The sequence below is a fragment of the Protopterus annectens genome, chromosome 9.part0, assembly GCF_019279795.1.
Source record: "Protopterus annectens isolate FY-2018-M chromosome 9.part0, PAN1.0, whole genome shotgun sequence".
In the NCBI taxonomy this organism is placed as follows: domain Eukaryota; kingdom Metazoa; phylum Chordata; order Ceratodontiformes; family Protopteridae; genus Protopterus; species Protopterus annectens.
In genome coordinates, this window is record NC_056743.1 from 483,507,007 (window position 1) to 483,529,580 (window position 22,574).

The 22,574-nt window shown below is 36.5% G+C and overlaps 1 protein-coding gene across 1 annotated transcript in view; it reads right to left on the reverse strand.

The window, feature by feature from the left end:
- Positions 1–22,574, reverse strand: part of LOC122811287 (pyroglutamylated RF-amide peptide receptor-like) — a 708,130-nt gene that overhangs the window by 337,509 nt on the left and 348,047 nt on the right. The window lies entirely within an intron of this gene.

The window sequence follows — 22,574 nt, forward strand, 5'->3', positions numbered from 1 at the left end:
ATTTTAAATATATATATATATATATGTGTGTGTGTGTATACATACATTTATCTGTGTATATATACATTTATCTGTTTGTGTGTATATATACATTTATCTATGTATGTGTGTATATATACATTTATCTGTATATGTGTGTATACATTTATCTGTATATATGTGTGTGTATACCTTTATCTGTATATATGTGTATGTATACATTTATCTGTGTATATACATTTATATGTGTATATATACATTTATACATGTGTGTATATATACATTTATACATATGTGTATATATACATTTATGCATATGTGTATATATACATTTATACATATGTGTATATATACATTTATACGTGTGTGTGTATATATACATTTATACATGTGTGTATATATACATTTATACATGTGTATATATACATATGTATGTGTGTATACATGTGTATGTGTCGGTGTATATACATGTGTGTGTATATACATACGTGTATGTCTGTGTATATACATACGTGTGTATATACATGTGTACATATATATATATACATGTGTGTATACGTGTGTGTGTATATATACGTGTGTATACGTGTGTGTACGTGTGTATACATGCATGTGTACGTGTGTGCATGTGTACACACACGTGTGTGTGTACACAAATAGACCAGTTACAGCAACAATAAGAAATGCAATTTAGAGACTGCTATGGACACAGAGACACACTTTATTAGTGTCTCTGAATTGCATACTAGCTGTCACTGTTTCCCTCACAGCCGACTGCAGTAGTGTTCTCCATAGAAGCCCTTGTATCTCATTGGTAAAGAAAAAGACATTCAGACACCCACCACATACCTGCAAACAATTACCCATCAAACAAGCCCCCATAGTTTGTCAGAGACGCACCCCCATTAACCCACATGCATGTTCCATTACTCACGTGCACACACCTCACTTTTGATTCCCTACCCAACCCTCCTAATGCGACTTACCAGGCAGGTCCACATGCATACACATTGATACAGATTAATTCATCCCCCTTGAGAAATGCACACCAACACCCCACTACCCCATGTCTTCGCAAAATTTATCTGCACTGCAACTGCTTCCATATGAGTGAATAGCTGGCCACCCTCTTTTAATGGCATTCATTTTTTCTTCCCACATATCTTATTACATTAGCTGCTCCCCTGGATTACCACATTATCAAGCATGTCTGCCCATGGGACTACCCTCTGTGCCTTGGAACTAGTAACTGGAAACTGCAAAGGTAGTGTCATCTAAGAATCATAAAAGCTTATCACAAAGTGTAGCCGGCCATGTTACAACTCTCCATTTGTTTGTCTTTGTGTCTCAGCCAGTGAAGTGATCTATGTGATGTAGCATTTTTTCTGTACATTTGCTGCAAAAAAGTATTGACTGCTACAGATCACTAAAATAAGTCTGCAGTAAAAATGATTTTTATTTATCCCTTACACATTGTGCACACAAACCATTTATCTGTAGTTTTACACATTGTGCACACAAACCATTTATCTGTAGTTTTTGTATTTATTTAATTTTGGTTACGGTTTCCCAGTAATTTTAGTGAGATGCAGAAAAATATGCTCTTATATTGAACAGGGCTTCACATCTATTTACATGCATTTTTATACATCATTTATCTCCTAGGTTATTTACTTCTCTACGTCTGAGGTAAATCTTAATTTTCTAATAAAATAAGTTTTGTGAACTCCATTTAGATGAAGCATGAAGTGAGAGTTCATTTTGTCAGACTGCTGTCTACTGCAATAGGAGTTCCCCTTGCCTACATTTTTTCACACCTTTATTGATATATCACTTAAGATATAGGCAAACATACATTTATATAAAAGAAAACCTGAATTAACATGTTCATAGTTATGAACATTATAATTAACATATATATTCATCTGTACAATTGTCATCGCTCCAACATATTACATAAGTTGTGAATTCCTGCCTTCCCTTAAACCTTACTGTTCCAACAAAACATTATTCTGCATGTATTAACGCAATTTCCATTTTTTTCCATTTATTTTCTCCTACCCTTTTCTAGAGATCCAGCTTCCAGTTCTTTTATCTGTGTTACAATATCCACTACAAACACTATTGGTTTAGATTTTGATTCCCATTTTGTAGTTATCGCATTTTTGGCAGCCATCAGAATTAACTTGACCAGTCCTTACTATGTCTAGACAATTCACATCCTGTATCCCAGCTCAAAACAGTTTTTATTTAGTTTCACCCATTTGCTCACCAAATATTTCTGATAAAGAACTCTATATGGAAATTTTAATATCTGCCAACAGATTACATTCCCAAAACATGTTTCCCAATTAGCTCATCTTTTCCAATACACCTATAACATGTCCATCTACCTGAGGAAAACATTTTTGGAGTCTGCTTGGGGTATAAAAATACTTAAGCAAACATTTCCAAGCAAAAATACCAAATCTTCTAGTCTCCCTACATATTTAAGTAACAAGTATTTCCTTACATTGGATAAGCAATTCACAAAGAAACAATCTCTCTTCCCAATGTCTTCTAACCTCTTCTAATTCATTTTATATGGCCTACTAATTATCCATTTTTTTAACCACAGCTTCACTTTGAATAGCTTTCTGATCACACAATCATGTATTTAGTGTGTATGTGAGTTTGAGAGAGAATGTAGAGGCAATCGGTGTTGGAGAGGGTGGGCCCCCATAAAAATTATTTCTGTTGTTTTACATCATGATTTTCAGGAACCCTGTTCAACTAAGTGAAACTTGGAAAAAGCTCCAGACAGGATGAGTCAGTGCTAGATTAGGGAAGCTACATGTGTTGTGGTTGAGACTGATATGTCATTTTATTTTTTCAAATGATGCCACTGAACTCCTCTTGCTGTTGTATATTGCTATAAAGCATTAATACATACTATAAACCACAGTAACAGTTGGAATTTGGAAATAACTTAAACTTGCAATTTGTCTTGCAACATGCCCTGCAATGGATACACATGGAAGTAGCAGAACGTGATGCTTAGAGTGTCACACTCTTAACACAAAAAAAGGACCTTGATACGATAAAGCCCTGCAAAGACACTATATTGGTGGAAGGGGGTGGCTTTACTACTCCAAGTAGTAATGTTTCTGACACCTGGTGTTAGTCTCACATTTCATACTCTGATGTGAAAGTGTTTATATCTTGGCCTTCTGAATGATTTCTTCTGAAGAATGCATACTGTGACAAGACACTGTTGCTTAAGGATTAATTAGATTATATTGTTTAGTATTACTTCTGGGGCATTTAACATAATTTGACTGTTAACGCCAGAACACCAGAGTTATTAAGCATGATTACAGGAACAAAATGAGAAGACTTAAAAGTAATGATTTTAAATGCATTTTACACAAAATGTTTCTTCTCTTTGCATGCATGATATGTGCGGGGGCAAGAGGATATACATATATATTACACTAATTATATTTAATAGCTATACTGTTCTGGCATTTATAGTCAAATAAGTTTAATTGTGTTTTTGGTTCTCAGCCTTTCACTCTTACAAACCAACTAAGCACTATTAGAGTTAACTCTTGTTTCATCCACACGTATAACAAACTCCTCAGCTGAATTTTAAATTTATGCATGAATAAATTTATTTAAATGTAAAACTATTTACCCTGTTGTTGCTTTGAAGTATTAATGAAACCTGTACTGTATCAAATGGTAAACCACTTGTAAGCAGCTATGCATGCGACATTCACTGGAGTCACTGCCCCTTCAAGTTTATTGTTCTCTGAGAGTTGTGAAGGGCAGCTGTCATACATGTTACCTGACACGTACTTTGATTATTAGACACAATATATCGCAGTAAGTGTGACCTGTTAGTGTTTTGGCAAAATGAATTTTCTAATTCAAATGCACATCTGAAAAAATTGTGTTCATGGGTCACCAAAAAGGCTTTCTAATTCTATCCCTTTCAAATGGAATGTCAGCTGTGCCTGTAGAAGTGCTACAAAACAAGTACTTATTGAAATTGTGTTTCTGAATAAAAAAAATGTTGGCAAAACACACAACAATGGAAGCAAGCCTGAAGATTTCATTTAATTCAGTACATCAGACACATTGCCTTCAATTCTTTTCCTCATTTTTACATTGTATAGTTTAAAAATGTATGAATTTCCAAAGCAGGTAAAACAAGCTAAATACTGCATTTTTAGTGAAAAAGGTCTGAAATCTGGAAATAACTGACAAGGCCTTTAATTTACACTTTCTCTTATTAACAAAAGAAAAATGAAACCGTTTCTGCAGTATCAGGCCATTTAGTGTTAAGTCTCTTGGGATGATGGGATGGATTCACATTTACAGATATGATGCAACGGTACTTTGCAGCAAACACTGATGTAAATATATTTGCTTGCCAGAAAAAAACAGTACATGTTCACTCCCATTTCAAACAAATTAGGCTAGTTTCAACCCAAGATAATTTGTTTTACCTGATGAGTTACTTCATAAAACTGGCATCAACACTTAATGCATTGTGAACTAGAGTTTACAGCCAGGATGTGTTGCAACATAATAGTTCAGTAGTAGCAAGCAGAATTCTTCCCAATACCTTATTGAATTTCCTACTGGATGAGGAGATGACTTTCCAAGTTCATCCTCATGATGTTCAACTCCACAGCTCATGTTTTAAATAGGAAATTACCAGTGGCATAGCATTAGGTTTGTAGTGGGGAAGTTGAAATAAATGTTTCTTTGATTGATCAGTGTGTACCTTAAACAGTGTCAGTAGATTAAATGTTGTGAAGGCCTTGTTTTTCCTTTCAGCTGTGTGTAAGATCTGCCTGTTATTGCCAATGCATCCTTCGTGGCTTTAAATACCAAAAAAAATTAAATTAGTATTGAAGTACCTATTTAAAAATGGAAATATTTCATTTCTATGTATTACAGCTTTATCTGCTTAACTGTAAGGCAACCCGTGATGTACATATTAGCGTCACACCGTTTAGGGGTATCTTGTGAATGAACCATAATCCATAATGAACCATATTACATTGCTGAACCCAAGAAAAAAATCTGCTTACTTTTTTTCATGTACGGTGGATATAAAAAGTGTACACACCCTGTTAAAATGCCAGATTTTTGTGATATAAAAAAGACTACAATAAATAATTTCAAAATGTTCCCTCTAATGTGACTTGTAACCTGTATAATTTAACTGAAAAACAAACCTATCTGTTGGGGAAAAAATAAACATACAATAAGCCGGTTTCATAAGTGTACACACACCGTTAAACTAATTACAACATTCAGCCTTCTTGGGTAGGAGTCTATCAGCATGGCAATATTTGCCCACTCTTCCATGCAAAAGAGCTCCAAATTTGTCAGATTGTGAGGGCATATCTTGTGCACAGCCTTCTTCATCTTACCCCACAGATTTTCTATTGGATTTAGGTGTGTGATCTGGCTGTGCCATTCCAGATCTTTAATTTTCTTCTGGTGAAGCCATTCTTTTGTTGTTTTGGATGTATGCTTAGGGTCATTGTTGTGTTAAAAGGTGAAACTTCTCTTCATCTTCAGTTTTCTAGCAGACACATTAAGGTTTTGGGCCAAAATTGACTGGTATTTGGAACCGTTCATAATTCCCTCCACCTTGACTAAAGCACTAGTTCCAGCTGAAGAAAACCAACCGCCAAGCATGCTACTGCAACCAACATGCTTCAGTGTGGGGATAGTGTTCTTTTGCTGATGCAAAATGTTGTTTTTGCACCAAACACACCTTTTGGAATTGAGGCCAAAAAGTTCAACCTTTGTCTCATCAGAACATAACACATTTTCCCACATGCTTTGGGGAGACTTTGTATTGTTATGCACATTTTAGCTGGGCCTGGATGTAATACTGTGTAAGATAAGGCTTCCATCTTGAAACACTACCCCATAGTCCAGACATATGGAGAATACGGGAGACTTTTGTCACATGTAGTACACAACCAGTACTTGCCAGAAATTCCTGCAACTCCTTCAGTGTTGCTGCAGGTTTGTTGGCAGCATCCCTGACCAGTTTTCATCTTGTCATTTCATCAAGTTTGGAGGGTTGTCCAGTTCTTTACAATGTCACTGTTATCCCATATTTTCTCCACTTTTTGATAACTGTCTTCATTGTGTTTCATGGTATATCCAATACTGTGAATATTTTTTTGTACCCTTCTCCTGACTGATACCTTTCAGCAATGAGATCCCTTTGATGCTTTGTAAGCTCTCTGCGAACCATGGCTTTTACTGTAGCAGTCAACTGAGTAAATGTCATGTAAATCCTACTAAGACAGCTGAACTTTATTTGGGGTTAATCAGAGTCTCTGTAATTGATGGCATGTGTACCCAAGAAGACTGAATGCTGTAATTAAATCAAAAATTGCTTCAACAAAGTATTTAAGGTTGTGCACACTTATGCAACCAGCTTATTGTACGTTCTTTATTTTTTATATTTTTTCTCAACAGATTTGTTTTTTGATTGAATTGTATCAGTTGTAGGTCACATTAAAGTTGGGAAAAGTTTTAAATGATTTATTGTAGTGTCATTTTTTTATATCACAAAAACCCGGCATTTTAACATTTTAACAGGGGTTTGTAAACTTTTTATATCCACTTTATTTAAAGAAGCGATCCACAACCAGAGCAAGCCAGTGATAGTGTGTTGTAACAGTTTGTTTCGTAGAAGCAAGCCAGTGATCATTTGTAACAATGTTTCACACAAGCAAGCCAGTGATCGTTTGTTGTAACAGTGTTTTACACAGGCAAGCCAGCTGTTAATTTGCAATTCTGCAGCTATTCTTTGGTTTATCATCACCTTAGTCATTATATCAGCAGGTAAAAGGTAAAAAAAAATGTTGGCAAGCAATAACGATAATTTTTCACTTGAAAAAGCATAGGTGACACTAATGTATTACTGCTTGATTTCTGTAGTTACCCAAATGCCAACCCATGATTTCAGAAGTGAAGCCATGCAGAATTATAAGGTAGTATTCACTGTCCAGCCCTTCACATTTTCATAGCGGTAATACATGAATTGCAGCTCTACGTGGTTATGCAAATCACATCTTTCAGGATGATGACAAAAATGCAGAGAAAGTTTGTTAAACACACCTCCCTGTCCCAAAAGCCTACCATGCTTAAGGCATAAGGGGCAGGGGGACAGCTAATATGCAGATAAGTGGCATTACATGTTTACTTATCAGTAGGATTCATTGCATACTAAACATGTAAATAGCCTTGAGCTTATGTACGCAAACTGCATTTTACCACAAGAATAGAGAATTGGAAGGGGAGGAGAAAAAAAGGAACAGGTAGTGCTGTACATTTTAAAAGGAGGTATAATTATTGACCTTAACATTTTTTGTTTTTTTTAGTGCTTCTGCATATATGGAAACGAGCATACAAATAAAAACTGAAAACGTTGGTGTTAAAATTGGGTATTAACTTTGTACTTAAAAATCATGGGGACATTGTGGACACTATTATACAGTTAAAACTGTTTAGTAGGAAAATAAATTTAAATTTTTTGTTAAGAGGTAGTAATTTCAAATGTACTTAAGAAACCTTCGGTATTTAATCCAGTATTGAAATATACCATTAAACTGTTTGAAGAAATTTTTAGGAAAGGAATTTAGAGAACTCCTTAATAATAGAAATAGGCCCTGGAGTTTCATTTCAACTCAACTGAGATGAAAGCATTCAGTGATTTGAAAGCATTGCATAACATAAGATTTATGAGAGGTGATAAAGGGCTTGGGCTATTAATTATGAAAGAATCATGGTATAAGGAAGATATGTATATGATAAATAATTTAGATGAATACTTGGAAGTTGATATGGTCAAGATGCATCATAGTTAAACTATAAATTTTTATTTTTTCTAAATATAAAACATTTCATATTAAGTGTTGAATGGATATATTACTTAGGCTTATGATTTTTTTTTAATGTTGAAACATCAAGTGTAGTTGTCCTTTTTGGGATACCTAAACTACATAAAGATGCTATAAACCCTCCCTTTCGTCCATTTGTGTCTGCCCCCAATAATGTAAATGAGGAAATAGCATTGTTTTTGGACACAATACTTAGTCCATTAGTACAAAAACTTAAGAGATTTTTTTGTTATGTATAATTACAAACAATAATATAAACTTTTTAACTTTTGATATAAATTTGTTCACCAGTATACCTTATGATAGGGGGTAGTAGTATTAAGAATGTTTTTAACAAAGAATACACATTTTTCATAAGATAAAATATTTTTATGTTCTTTAATAGAAACTGCTTTAGAATTTTTTTTTTTTATTATTTGATAAATATTTTAAACAAATTTGAGGGGTTGACATGGGTTCATGCATGGCCCAATCTTTTGCCAACCTAGTATTGAGTTATTGAGTACGTGTTTTAATAAGATAGTTTTATACAAGCATTTTATGGATGATTTGGGTTATAGATTTAACAGAAGAATGCAATGTTTGTATTGGAACTCAATCAACTTTCATTTTTGTTTTAAGTTTAATGTTATTGAAGTAGGATGTAACATACAGTACTTGGATGTTACTTTAGAATGGGATAAAACAGGACAATGGAGAGTGAGGTATATACGAAAGATATGTTTTCAAATAATTACATTAAGAGTGGGCATCCTAATTTTATTAAAGACTATCCCTAGGAGGCAGTTTATCCATGTGTCATGGATGACAACTAAAGAGAGAGATTTTCATAAAGAAATGGTTACTATTATTCAAAGGTTTAAAGAAAGCGATTATGATGATAAATTATTATATAAAACAGGCTTAGAAGTTAGAGAAAAGGGTGACTTTAAGCCTATTTTAAGGGAAGACTTGGTTATTAGTGCTAAGGAAAATAGGATTAATAATAAAGCGTCCTTTTTCACTTTAGATATGACTACTGATCCCTAGCCAGTAAGGAAATTATAAAAAAGAATTGGGGAATTCTACAAGGTAAGAGGGATCTAAAAGGCATTATAGAAGAGCCTAGTTTTGTATGTATAAGGGGAGATGTTTTAAAACCAAGTTAGAGAGAAATTTTATTTATTTACATTTGTTTACCAGGAAATTCTCTCTTGACACAGGTCCTTTTTCAACCGAGGCCTGGGGAGAAAAACTCCACAGATTTTTGAGTAATATACAGGAGAAAACATCTGATTCAGTTAGTCAAGAGCAGTAAATTTTAAATAATACAAACTGCCCTAAATTTAAGCAATAATTAATAACTATAATTATCGAAATTCTATTATAATTTAAACAGAGCAATATGTATGCTTAAGTGTGGCATGTGTAAAAGTTGTAGGTATAATTGCTACTAAATATATTTTTAAAGAAACTGTAAATTTTACTATATACCTCACAGGATAAATGTGTAAATCTACTGGTTTACTGTACATTCCGGGTGTTTATTATATAGTTATGACTGCTCGTAGCTTACAGAGATGTATAAAGGAACATTTACACAGCATTAAAACAAAAGATATTAATGCTTTAAATAAGCATTCCAGGAGTTGTGATGAGCATAGAAAATTTTTATTTTCAGTTATTGAAAGCCTTCCATTAGATTTAAGGGAAGGGGATTATAAAAACAAGCTAGAAAACCATAGGAACTAAATGGGTTAAATGAAAGTATAAATGTAAAGTGTTTTTTTAAAACAGAAAAGATTGAAAATTAAATAATGAGCATGCCTTTGAATAATATAAGGAAGCTTTTATGGTGACAGTCATTTTAAATGTGAAATAAATGTGTAATGATAATTTAGTTTTAATAATTCAATTTAGTTTTTGTATCGAAGGAACTTGTTTGCCATAATTGTGTTGGTTATTTTCTGAAGAAGTCTGCTGACTAAAGTGTATTAATAAAGTTTTAATGTTAAAGCTACAATATATTATTTTCCATTGTAGCTACTGTGGTTTTAGTTTGTTGAAGTCGTTATTACCACTTTGTGCAGTGTGTTTTTTATACATGGAAATCTACTGAAAGAGTCATTGGAAATGCTTCATTTTGGTGGTTATACGTACTTGGTCAAACTACTGAAGGGATCACTGGGGGGGAGTGCTTCATTTTGGTGCTTGTGCATACCTGGTCAAAGTGCTGAAGGGATTGCATGGGAAAATACACATTTTCCTCATTCAAAGCTTCCATGCTCCACCCCCCATACATAACTGATACTAGATGGCAGGCCTTGGTTTGTAAACATTCCAACTAAACTTTGTGGAGGTTTCCTTTAAGAGTAGGCCTTTATTTTCAGCGTGGTAATTCAACATACATGTGCATAAATGTGTGCAGGGGGGGGGGTAAGTGCTTGGCTGGTAATGCAAATTGTTTTCAGCTCCACTTAAGTTATTTCCACAGCTAAGGGGGACACTAGCATCCCCTGCCATGTACTTATGTCAGTAAACAATGTTCTCTGGACATGCGCAGTATAAAAAAAAAAAAAGCTGCTTCACTTTATCTAAACAACAGTAATATGTATATTATGTTTGTTTAGGCAATATCTTTTGGTGGTGCACTAAATGAGCAAGACTCCTTTCTTTTAGTGTAGGGAATGCTCAGCATACTAGCATCTCCCCCCATGCTACACCACTGGAAATCACTGCAGGTGCGCTTATTTTTTTTGTCTGTATGATTTCAGTGGTTTTGTTTATAATGATTTTTACTATGCTATGTTTGTGCACTGTGCACTTGGTTACATTTGGGGAATGTGGAGGGCATTCCCTCCCCAGTGTAGAGCATGTAGAGCACAAAAGAACAAGAAAAAACTTATTTACGCTTTGTCAGGCTGAAATCCCAGTCGAATTGAACTCTGTGAGTGTTGGAGTCTCATAAAGCTGAAACTCTGATTCATTGATGAAGCAAGGCAAAGGCTTTCTAACTCGTCTGAGACTTGAGTATATATCTATATTTTATATATATTTTTAAACAAGAGACATCTTTATTAAATTATGTATGACATAGACAATCTTATATAAATGAAAATAAACCATACAGGCACAATCTCAGTTGCAAACATGCATTACAAACCATGATGACACAACTGTAGCTGCAAACATTATACATCACTTGTAATATATCCAGTCATTGTCAGGCAACCATTGCATAGCTCATTCAGATCCTGCCTTCTTTTAAACATCGTTCCTCCTCTGCATGCACTGATCCCTCAGTTCCCATTTTTTTCTTATGTAATTTGCTCCTACCCTTTTCTAAAGATCCCAATTCCAGTTGTTTTAACTCTTACTATCCTCACTACTTCTAGTAAAGTTGGTTTAGACTGTGATTTCCATTTTCTAGTAATTGCTTTTTTGATAGCCATCATAATTGGACTCAGCAAGGCCTTACTATATCTAGACAATCCTGATACTGTATCATTGTTTAAAAAGATCATTTCCTTAGTTATACCAATTTCCTCACCCAGCATCTCTGACAGAGCAGTCTGCAGGGGATCTTTAAAGTCTATGAGCTCATTATACTCCCAGAAACTGTTCCCAGTTACCTCTTTCTTCCCCCATCGTACCTCCAGCGTTTGCTGTCAACCTGAGGAAAAATTCTTTAGAGTCTACATGGGGTATAAAAATACCTATGTAAACACTTCCAAAGATCTTAAATCTTCTAGACTTTGCATGTTTGGCAGACATATCCCCCATTGTTTTTGTTAATTGCTTATCCATTCTCTTCCCAATCCTTTCTAGCCTCCTCTGTTTAATTATTCTATTTATCATGCAATATTTTATATACTCTGACATTGTGAGGTATTGCCAGCTGTACCAGGAGAAGTAGGACAGTGCATGTGTGGCATATACTAGTATGATTGAGGATAGAAACTCCTTGATTTACTGCCCTTCGGATAGAGGTTTGTCGCATGGTCTACCAATTAACAGCAATGTCTGTTCTAGATTCTACTAAACACTCAACTAGTGCTGGCCTTTCATTTAGGACCCCCTTATTTCTTTCTCTTTATCTGTACTCTATCAATCCTTGATAGGGAAAGCAATTTCTAATCTGCAATCAAATTAGTTCTTGGCATCCTCCCATTCTACTATCTTTGCCTCTAGTTATTTGCTCCCAATACCTTTGTTCCTTTGCCAGTTTTCAGTAAATTCCAGTCCCCTCTTGTCCATTGTATGTATCCCTGATTGCAGGCATCCCTATTACAGAATCTCCTTTCTCCATTCCCGTGTTGCCTTGGTTCTTAGAATATTTCTGGTACATTATGAATATGATATTCTGTATGATTATTGTTCTTAAGTCTGTATCCAAACTCCCAGTCTCTACTTGTTTCTTGAGCTTCCTGTTCCTTTCATTATTCTCTCAGTCCATTTTGAGTTGTAGTTTTCTGCTTGTGCTATGTATAGGAGCCCTAACTGTGTTGCTCTGAAATACCCCTTCAAATAGGGTAATCTCCATCTACCCTGTTGTATTGGAAGAATAATTTGACTTTTGCCATCTTTAATTGCCGTCCACAACTTCTCCTCTGGTTGATAAAAATATGCCTGACCCATGAGATTTGAGAATATATATTGCAATCCATCCAAGTCATTTTGTCTACACTTGCAAGTCCTCAGTATGTCTTTAAATAATGGGACACTGGATGGATGAATGGTAGAGTACAACTTCTTTAGTAGTATGTTGAAGGATTGCCTCAAAAAGGCACTGTCACATATTCATGCATTAGCCTTATGGAATTTAATTCATTCTAATTGTGTGTGTATGTACACATGTTTGTTGTGTATTTCTGTTAAGTGAGAGAAAAACAATTGGAACTTTGGAGGCACAATCCAGAAACACTAGCTGTTAAGCAGACTTTCAGGAAGTCAGATTCATTTAGAATTTAGGATATCAAACACTAGTGGTGCAGAAAGACATTTATCAGAGGACATAACCTTAACTTTCAGAATTATACTTCTTGAACGAATACCTGAGGTAATGGCTCGGCACTTTAAGAATAAGGTTACAAATCCTTTCAATAGTTCTGCTTTGCATGGGCAACCTTTTAAAAGAAAACAGACAGTGATGTACATCGACAGACATTAAATGTACATAAACAATTAGACGTGTATTTGATAATTAGATGTCATATGAAAAAAGCTACTGTTACAGTATAAAAGATACTTCTGCTTTAGGATATGTTAAACAATGGGTTCGGCAGATGTGTTATCAATCATTTGATTATTTGATTAGTTCTTACAAATTCAAAGAAACTGAGATAAGGGAAAGAATGTAAGTAGGGCAGAAAATGTTAATATTGAAGCTGAGGTGTGGTGTAAAGCAAGTTGAAACAATTATTTATGTATCTATTATAGTTGAGTTACTGTGATCGGCACTGCAGTACAGAAAAATGAACTTCAAAAGAGAGAGACCAGAATGCCAAAACTCCATAATAATGAAAGCCAAAAGCAACAAACTGCAGAACATCAAACAGGCATTTGAGTGGTACAGCTGGGTTTGGGGTTTTGCCCATTCCCATCTGTAGTGTGATCTCCATGTTTGTATTTGTGAAGTGCAGGTGCCCCCCTACATGGGCGACGCATGTGGGTTTGCCCCCTTGCTAAACATTTGGATTGTTCTTTTGTTTGCTCTGTAGTACTTGCGTAGTTGTTGGATATACTGTAGTCAGTTATTTTTGGCTTTTATTTTTATGAAGTTTTGACTTTCTGGTGTCAGTCTTTTGAAGTTTCTATTTCTCTTTTGTGCTTATGAACTAGATCCATATAGTTATCAGTGCAGATGGTCAGGTTGAAATGGATTTAGTTAACAAATGTGCAAGATCTTGTAATTCTCAAGGTTTGGAATATTCCCTTTCCCCGATTTTGTGAGATCTCAGAGTCTGTATACATTATGGGTGCTTGGGGGGGTGCAGCCTGACACATGGGGCATGCAGGAGGCCCTTGCCCTATTAGTTTCTATATGTGATGAAGAGGTTTCTTGGAGCATGTGTAGTATTGCATCAAAATTTACATTTTTGACTTATCCTGGATGCTGGTCTACATGACAAATGAATGTCGATGTAAAGTTGGAGTGTGTGTATGTATGTGTAATATATATATATATATATATATATAGTATGGCTATCCTGAGGTTTATATTAGAAGGACAGAGGTAGGGGAAGCAGCATCAGAAAACAATGTATATAGGTGGGAGATGCTAGTAAAAGTATTTGTGTATTGGTGAAGACTGGTTGTGGGCCATTTTTAAATGAAGAGAAATGGTTAGATATAGCAAGCTGAAGATGACTGTGGCATTTATCATTGAGATGTACAGGAGCAGATGTAGTAATATAATTTTTTTTTAAATTTTGAATGGATTTCAGTAGTAATGAGAAGGTTACATAGTTTAACTACACTGTTTGAAAATACAGAGAATCATCTGCAGTGTTACATGTTTTGGTTATAGTGATTAGAAATGCTCCAGTTGTACATGTAGTAGTTCTTTCCCATTGCTTATGGTTGACGACTGAAGCTTTGGGATGAAAATAAAATCAAACTATCCTGTGATCCAACCTTATTTTTACTATTTCTCTCACGTAGATTCCCTCACAGTCCAAGTAATAGTCCTGGAAAGAGAAAGTCTCCCTCTCCCACACACGCGTGCACACGCACACAGGAGGTACACTCTGACACAGAATACTTCAAAGGTAAGAGATATTTCAAACAAAAAAAATCAGCCTTTTCTTTTGAAACAAGCTGCAAAATTCTCAGTTATTTTTAATGATTATGCAGTGCAATTTCTGAGGGAAACTATGCGCAAACTAAAAGCAATTTCATATTAAACTGCAGGGCTCATTTCTTGGACATGCCATTTAAAATTTTCTTTTTTCAGCATGTATTCTCCATGTTTTTCATTGAAAAAATACATTGATGGTGCATCCTTTTGGTAGATTGCAGTATACGTGATTGGGACAGTGGGTGTTGTCGTTTCACTAACACTGCTGCTGTCTATGTTGTTGTAGATTATATCATAAGGAACAGGAGCAAAAGCTGTGTGATTTATGAATTTTATTTGTAGCTTGCAGTGTAAATGAGGAGTGGCAGAGTGGATTTGTTTCACTTAACTGGTTCAGTAGCTGTGGAACTGTTTGCTGGGATTTGATGACAGAGGGGTAAGGGAGTTTCTTTTTCTTCATTGCTGTGCCGTGTTGAAATTAGTATATTTACAGTTGGTGGTGTCAGTGCCCCCCCCCCCCCCATCAAAAGCCGTGCTTCATGTGTTTTTTGATCAAATTTTAAACTTGAAAGTGGTTTATGTCCAATATATTCAACTTTGATATTCACTTATAGCAATAAATCTACATAGAACTTGAGAAGATACAAAACTATTTACATTTTAAATGCAAAGCGATGTGTATTTCCTTAACTGTTTGCTGCAGAGCACCTGTTTTGTTTGTGATGTACTGCTCATTGCACTTGTAGCTGTGTGGCCTGTTTATCATAGGCCTGGCTGAATTTCAGATTCCCTATCCGTGATGTCGGTTACATTTGAATAGAGTAGGGGAGGGGCTCTGCTTCACATGGATGGGAATTCTGTTCCAGAGAATGAGGATTCTCTGTGATGCATACATGTCTGCCTAGCAAGTCTTAATTTTGCTAGAAGCAAAATTTAAATGCTTGGATCTAGTAGTCCTGATGAAGATCATCTTATGGATTTCCAAAAGATCCATCAGAGCAGGATCCTAGGCAGGTTTATATACCAGACATAGATTGCCTCTCAGTAGTCTGTAGGAGACAGATTATAGAGAGAGGGCTTTAAGGAGACCTGCATTGGATAGTGTGTTTATGCCCTGGTTTCTTTCAGTAAGGAACTCTTTTGGACAAGTATATGCTGATGGGGTCATTATACTCGATGATGGGTCTGATGAGGGCCAAATAAAGTGGCACATTCATGTTTCAGGACCTAGATGCTGTGCTTTTACTTATAAGTTGAGCAACATAGAATAATTTCCTTACTAACTTGGGCACATGTTGGTCGAAGGCCTGGTTACTTTCAACACACGTTTTCAAATCCCTGACTAGTGGGTTAGTTTTAGGGGTGTCTTATCGATGATGTAATTTCCATGGGTGGCCAACTTTTGCACCAGTCATTTCAGTTAGATCCTCTTGCAAGATGTTAGTATGTTGCAGGGGATCCATGATGGCTCCTAGTCTGCATTCGTCTGCAAACTTAGTCAGAGGTCTTGGACCTTGGCCAAATAGGACGTCCAGCACAGAGCCCTGAGGATCTCCACTGGTGACTGGCCTCTTTGTAGAAATGGCCTCACCAAATCTAACTTCCTGGGTCTTATCTGTGAGCTGTGTGGCAATACATCATCTTATATAGAGGTTGTTACCTAATTATGTGAGTTTAACAATGCCTTAGTGAAGTAGTTTATCAAATACCTTAGCCAGATTGAAGTAGGAGGCGTGCTCTGTTTTCCTCTCACCCATTGCCTTGGTGTCAAAGAAGTCCACTATATTTAGTAGGCATGTGTTGGGTCCAGTGTGTGAAGATTACCTATGTCTTTTTTTCATTTCCATAATTCATTTCATGGATTTGAATATAGGAGAGTCAGACTAATAGGCTGTCATTTAGGGGGTTTGATAGTCCACTCTTATGAAGACGAATGACAGTTTCAGTTCTCCATTTTCCTTGCACGAAACCTGTTTTGAGACTGTAGTTAGTGATTCTGGTGGCCCTGATGGATTGTGCTTCAGGCTATACAGGAGGCATCCTTGGATATTGTCGGGACCCATTAAGGATGTGATTTGGTCTTGGCAGGTGCCGCCAGGACCTGCTCCCTGTTAATAGTTGGGGGTTGATTGTGTTTGTAGATGTTCCTTGGTGGGTGCCTGGGAGTGAGTGAAGGATGAAGTTTGAGGTGAAGTTAACAGCTAACAGGTTCAACATTTAACATACCAGACTTCTGGTTTTGAAAGTCTTGTCTGTTTACATTTTTGCAGGGGTGTAAGCCCCCTGCACACCCTATGTGGGTGTACCTCCCACCTAAAAGTTATATACACCAACACCAAGATTGCACTGCATTGAGGAAGAGAGTTAGTTCCCCAGTCCTCGATGTACCATGACCTCCATTCACAATGCCCCGCTCATAATGAATCTGGCTTAATTTTCATTATGAGTTCGTATTCCAGTTTGGCATTGTGAAAATTTGAAAATGTACTTCCAGCCACACACCGTTCGAGAATGAGCATTCAAAATTTTCATGGCAAACCATTTTAAATTGATTTGGTCTTCATTAGTGTTACTTGAATATGATCATGTGATTTGTATATAAATAACTTTTTGTTTTTAAATTTTGTTCTGATTAAGTCCTGGTAGTATAAGTGATGAAAGTGCTTAACATTATGATTAAAATTGCACATCTTGTGTATGGGTCATTACTCTTTTTTGGTTACCAATTGGTTTCATCTAGTGGACACGCTGTTTTCCTCGTGGATTGTGTGGTTTATTAGTTTTTAGAACAAAACAAGAAAGAGCCAGCATACAGTGACCTGAAAACCTTTATTGGTTAAAAAACCATAAGAAACAACAACAGGTAACGGCTCCAATAAGACAGGGTAGCACTCTATTTTAAATACTAAAGAGAAAAAATGGATTGTGAAACTGGGTGGATTATTCCCACCTGGTTTGAATGATCATTTTTGACATAACCAATGAGATTGTAGATGGGTTTATTTAAGGCTCAACAGTTATTTTTTCTGTTTTTACACTGATGAAGGCTGTGATTTGATCCGTCCGAAACCGGTCTGTAATTTTTTGTTTCTTATGGTTTTTTAACCAATAAAGGTTTTCAGGTCACTGTATGCTGGCTCTTTCTTGTTTTGTTCTATTGGTTCCATTTGAGCCGTGCATTTCCAACCGTGCAGGAGTTCCCTTTTGTTATTAGTTTTTAGTCATATGATGTTCTCCTTTTACTGGTTTAGTGTACTGACTCTATAAACGTAAGGATTCATAATATAACTCGGGAAGCAGCTTGGGACTAGTGCTACTTTTTCTTCTAGTGAAAGGAGGAGTAAAGTGCACTAAATCATTTGAGCACTGTTACTGCCACTGCATTTATACTGTTAAATTATGCATTCCTGACTATTATGTGTTTGCCAGTTGAGTTACTGGGTAACTTAACTATTTACTAAACTTTCAGCTTTGATTGCTGTTAAAACTGATTTACACTATTTCCAGACTCTTACAGTGATTTATATTAGAAAGGTAGGTCTGCATCTAGTGGAAGTGGAGAGCTGAAAACCACAGAAGAAACCATAAAATCTCCTTATTGTGATTGGCCAGTGGGTTATTTTGCTTGTTTACTGGCTTTCTGGCCTTGTATAAAGCTGCTGTTTGCATGAGGATTGGTGGTATGCAGAGGTGGTTAGCAGTGCCATGTATTGATGCAGACAATTAGAATTGAAGTTTTACTATGAAACTACTTCTGAAATTTCCTCAGTACTTGTACAAAGAGCAGCTAGTTTGCATGTTGAGGAGCACCACCTCACAAGTTGAGCCTTGGTTTTTATTCTTACCCAAGCTAGCCAGATGTAAACCCCTTTTGGACCATTACCTTGTAGATCATGTAATAAAGGTCTGTAACTAGTGATATGTGCGGTCCTACTATTTTTGCAGTCCGTTTGCTGGATACGGGTATCCTGAAGCAATGTTAGCAGTTGTCTCGTGTTTACTGACAGTGATACAACATGTGAAAGATGTATTTGCACAATGTCATTGAAGGCAAGGTTCTCACATGCACTTATACCAAACAGGTTGTCACACACACACCCCCGCAACACCCCCCTGCAAGCACTTATACCAAACAGGTTGTCACACACACTCCCATAACACCCCCCCGCAACACCCCCCACTACCCCCGCAACACACGCACACTACCCCCGCAACACACGCACACTACACCCACAACACACAGTATTGACTTGAAAAACAGATCCACATATGTAATCTTCCTAAATCCTAAAGGTCTCCTAGATTTTATTTACAATAAATATCAACTACAAAATCACTGTAGCAAAGCAACACCCATTGCCACATCTCATGACATCTCAGCCTCTAAGCTCAAGGCAAACTACCACACAACCCAGTATTTTGGTCAGAGGAGACTCCACTGTGAGACACACAGATGTCTCTTTCAAGGTTAGGTTGCCTATTAGGGGCCAGAATTGGCCAGATCCCACAGACACTCAAGTCATTGAACCACAAATACCAGTGTGACTTAGTAGTAGTCCATGTGGGTGTAAATAACCTGAGATGTACCTCCCTGGAGTATATGAAGAGAAATAATGGAGCCTGCAGACTGTGTTCCCAATCAGTTTAAACCTAGCACTGAGCAGCACTCTTCCTGCTCCAGTGATGATGCCACAATATGAGCCCAAGATAATTAGCTTATTTTTTATGTCATTTGAAGGAGGTATTAGTTGTCTATGTGGACAATATGATTGACAGACTATGCTTTGCCTGAAATGGCGTAGACCTTTCCCTTGTTTTTTGAATATTGGCTAAAGCCTCGTCCACTCAAGTAGTGCCTTTGTTTTGGAACTGGTGATCCAATAGACCTCCTGACATAGCAAAACTAACCCAAGAAAATCTTAGTGTTACTGCTCAATGCCAGGACTCTAAACAAGAACCTCCACTCCCTGCAAGGTTACCCTGCAGTATGTAGATGTCTGTGCAGTTAATGAGAAATGACTTAAAGCCAAGGAGTATTAGTCAGCAGTGCAGGCATGTAATACTTTCCATACATGTAAACCAGCTACAGCATAGGAAGGGATAAAAAGTGGATGTGTTAAATTTAGGGTACAAAACAGACAACTCAAGGATGGTCAAACAGTATGAAGCACTTGAGCTTCTCCATGTTCAAATTACCATTGGTAAAGTGCTATACCTTATACTTGCAAGCTGTAGGTCCCCTCTATGACCCAGGAAGACAGTAACATACACATACTAGTAGTCGTAGTATAACTACTGCCCTTTTCTCTTTCACCAACTCAGTCTACACAAAAATAATTTTGTATCGGCAATATTTTTAGACCTCTCCAAGGCATTTGATATGGTCTCTCGTTCCAAACTCCTAGACTCTCTAGCCTCCCTATCTTTTAGCTCTTCTACCATTGACTGGTTTAAAAGCTACTTGTTGCACAGGTAGCAATCAGTCCAATGGCAAGGCACCTAATCTCCCTTACTCCCAACTACAGTAGATGTACCACAAGGCTCAGTACTAGGCCTAGTTCTTTTCTCCATATTCACAACCTATACACCTCCAGCCAGCATGCCTCTCTCCTAAAGTACGCCAATGATTCGATTCTCATCTGCTCTGCTCCATCCCTCTCCACCCTTCAAAAACTTACCCAAGAATCATTCTTGTCTGTAGAAAGTTGGATAACTAATATCCAACTAATCGTAAACCCCAATAAGACCAAACTACTTATCTTTACCCCCAATAAATCTACAACTACCCCTCTATCCTTTTACTATCTCATCCAAAAATGGCACCATTATATCTCCCTCTTACACCAAACTCCTTGGTGTTTAAATTAACAACCTCCTCTTGGAGATTCATATCTCACAAACTATAAAAAAGGTCCATTAAAAAAATGGGAACCCTATATAGGCATAAACATTTCCTCTCACATCAGGCAGGTGTCACTCTAGCCCAAACACATCTGCTGTTCACCTGCCGCACCAATCCTCACCAAAGTCAGAAAAGCAAGATCTTGCCAAACTCGAATCCTGCTATAACAAAATTGCCAGGTTTGCCTACAACTCCACTTTCTGAACCCACCACTGTGTTTCTCTAAGAGGACTTGAATGGTTAGAATTTCCCCAGCTGCTCAACTTCCACCAGTTAGTCATTGCCTATAACATAATCAATTATCCCGAAAAAAACCCAACACTAAGCCATTTACTTTCCATCTACAGGCCAAATCGTCCTCTTAGCTCTACTGACAAATCCCTCCTCTGTCTCTCTAAACTCAATAACTATGCTGGGAAAGCCCTTTGCTCCCATTCTGTAGCACTGAACTGGAACAACCTCCCCCCTCTAACTTCTGCCCCCACTAAATCACACCATTAATGCTCTCAAATCCCACCTTGCAAATAAGTGGATATGCCCATGTATTACACAAACTTCACAGTTTAAGTTCCTTCTCAACCATTGCAAGCGTAAACCCTTACAGATAAGCATCTTATTGCTGGCTACCCAATGCTTTTTTACCATGTGAAATTAATTATTGTACCTTGCTTGTATAAAAATCATGTTTTTCTTTTCCACTTAAACTGAATTCTGTTGTCTTGATAGTAGTGTTTGTAATACCTTAGAAAAAATGGCAACAAGTAAATACATGCAAATCTCCAAAACGGACAGACCCCTTCACAAACCAGGCACCGTCCAGAAGTAATCCAAAGGAAAACCAAGTATTCCAGCTATAAAATGTTCTACTGTTGTAAAATAAAAAGCATAAGTCTGCTGTAAAAACCTATTACACTATTTCTGTTAAGCACTTTTCATCTCGCTTATAGCGAGACTTCTTCAGACCACATACCGTTGCATCACAGTGTTGTATAAGACCTGTTCCACTCTCAACTTCCCTTCAGTTAATTACACAAGTAAACTGTGCTGCTTGATTAGTAATCGGTACATCAATTAAGTTAGTGCTTCACTGTTACTTAGATTTCAATAAATGAAGCTCTTAAATAATATGCTATCTGTGTTGCTTACACTAAAAATATGTAGGCTCTTGCTGAAATACATGTACTTGTATCATACAATAATCAATTTTATAATTTTGTCAAGTGTTATGAGTTTATTTGTTTAAAATAAATGTTTAAAAAACAGTTAAAATATTATGAATTTGTTTAGAATAAATACTTGTTTAAAATGCATAGTTAAGAATACATAAAATGTTTCACTTCTAAGTCTATTACTTATAACATACTTTAATACATAAATCAAGACAATAATAAGCGAGACGAAAAGCGCTTAACAGAAATAGTGTAGTAGGTTTTTACAACTGGATTGTGCTTTTTATTTTACAACAGTAGAACATTTTATAGCTGGAATACTTGGTTTTCCTTTGGATTACTTCTGGACTATGCCTGGTTTGTGAAAGGGTCTGTCCGTTTTGGAGATTTGCGTGTTTGTAATAACTACCTGATTTCACTGCACAGTGATAAATGTTTTGTAGTAGTCTGTTTAAATGTGGAGCTTCTCTCCCCAAGCTTTCGCTGACAACGGGCATATATCCAGTCAGACTTTCCCACTTAAATGTAAAATAAAATAAATACCAAAGATACTTCCCATTCAACATTACACCATATTCACAGGTGGCTTTAACTATCCCACTATAAACTGGAAAGTGTTCATGACCCGAAATGTGCAGGCTGATTCCTCTACTTTGGAAGCATAAACACCCTGAACCAGCTAGTCTGTATGCCCACGAGTTTAACATTCTTGACCTGGTCCTCACAAAATGGGAGAATGTTGTACACCTTCTTGGACAAGATCCTTACTGGTCAGATTAAACCAGAATGATGTCTCCTTTGAAGTAAAAATAAGCCCAGGA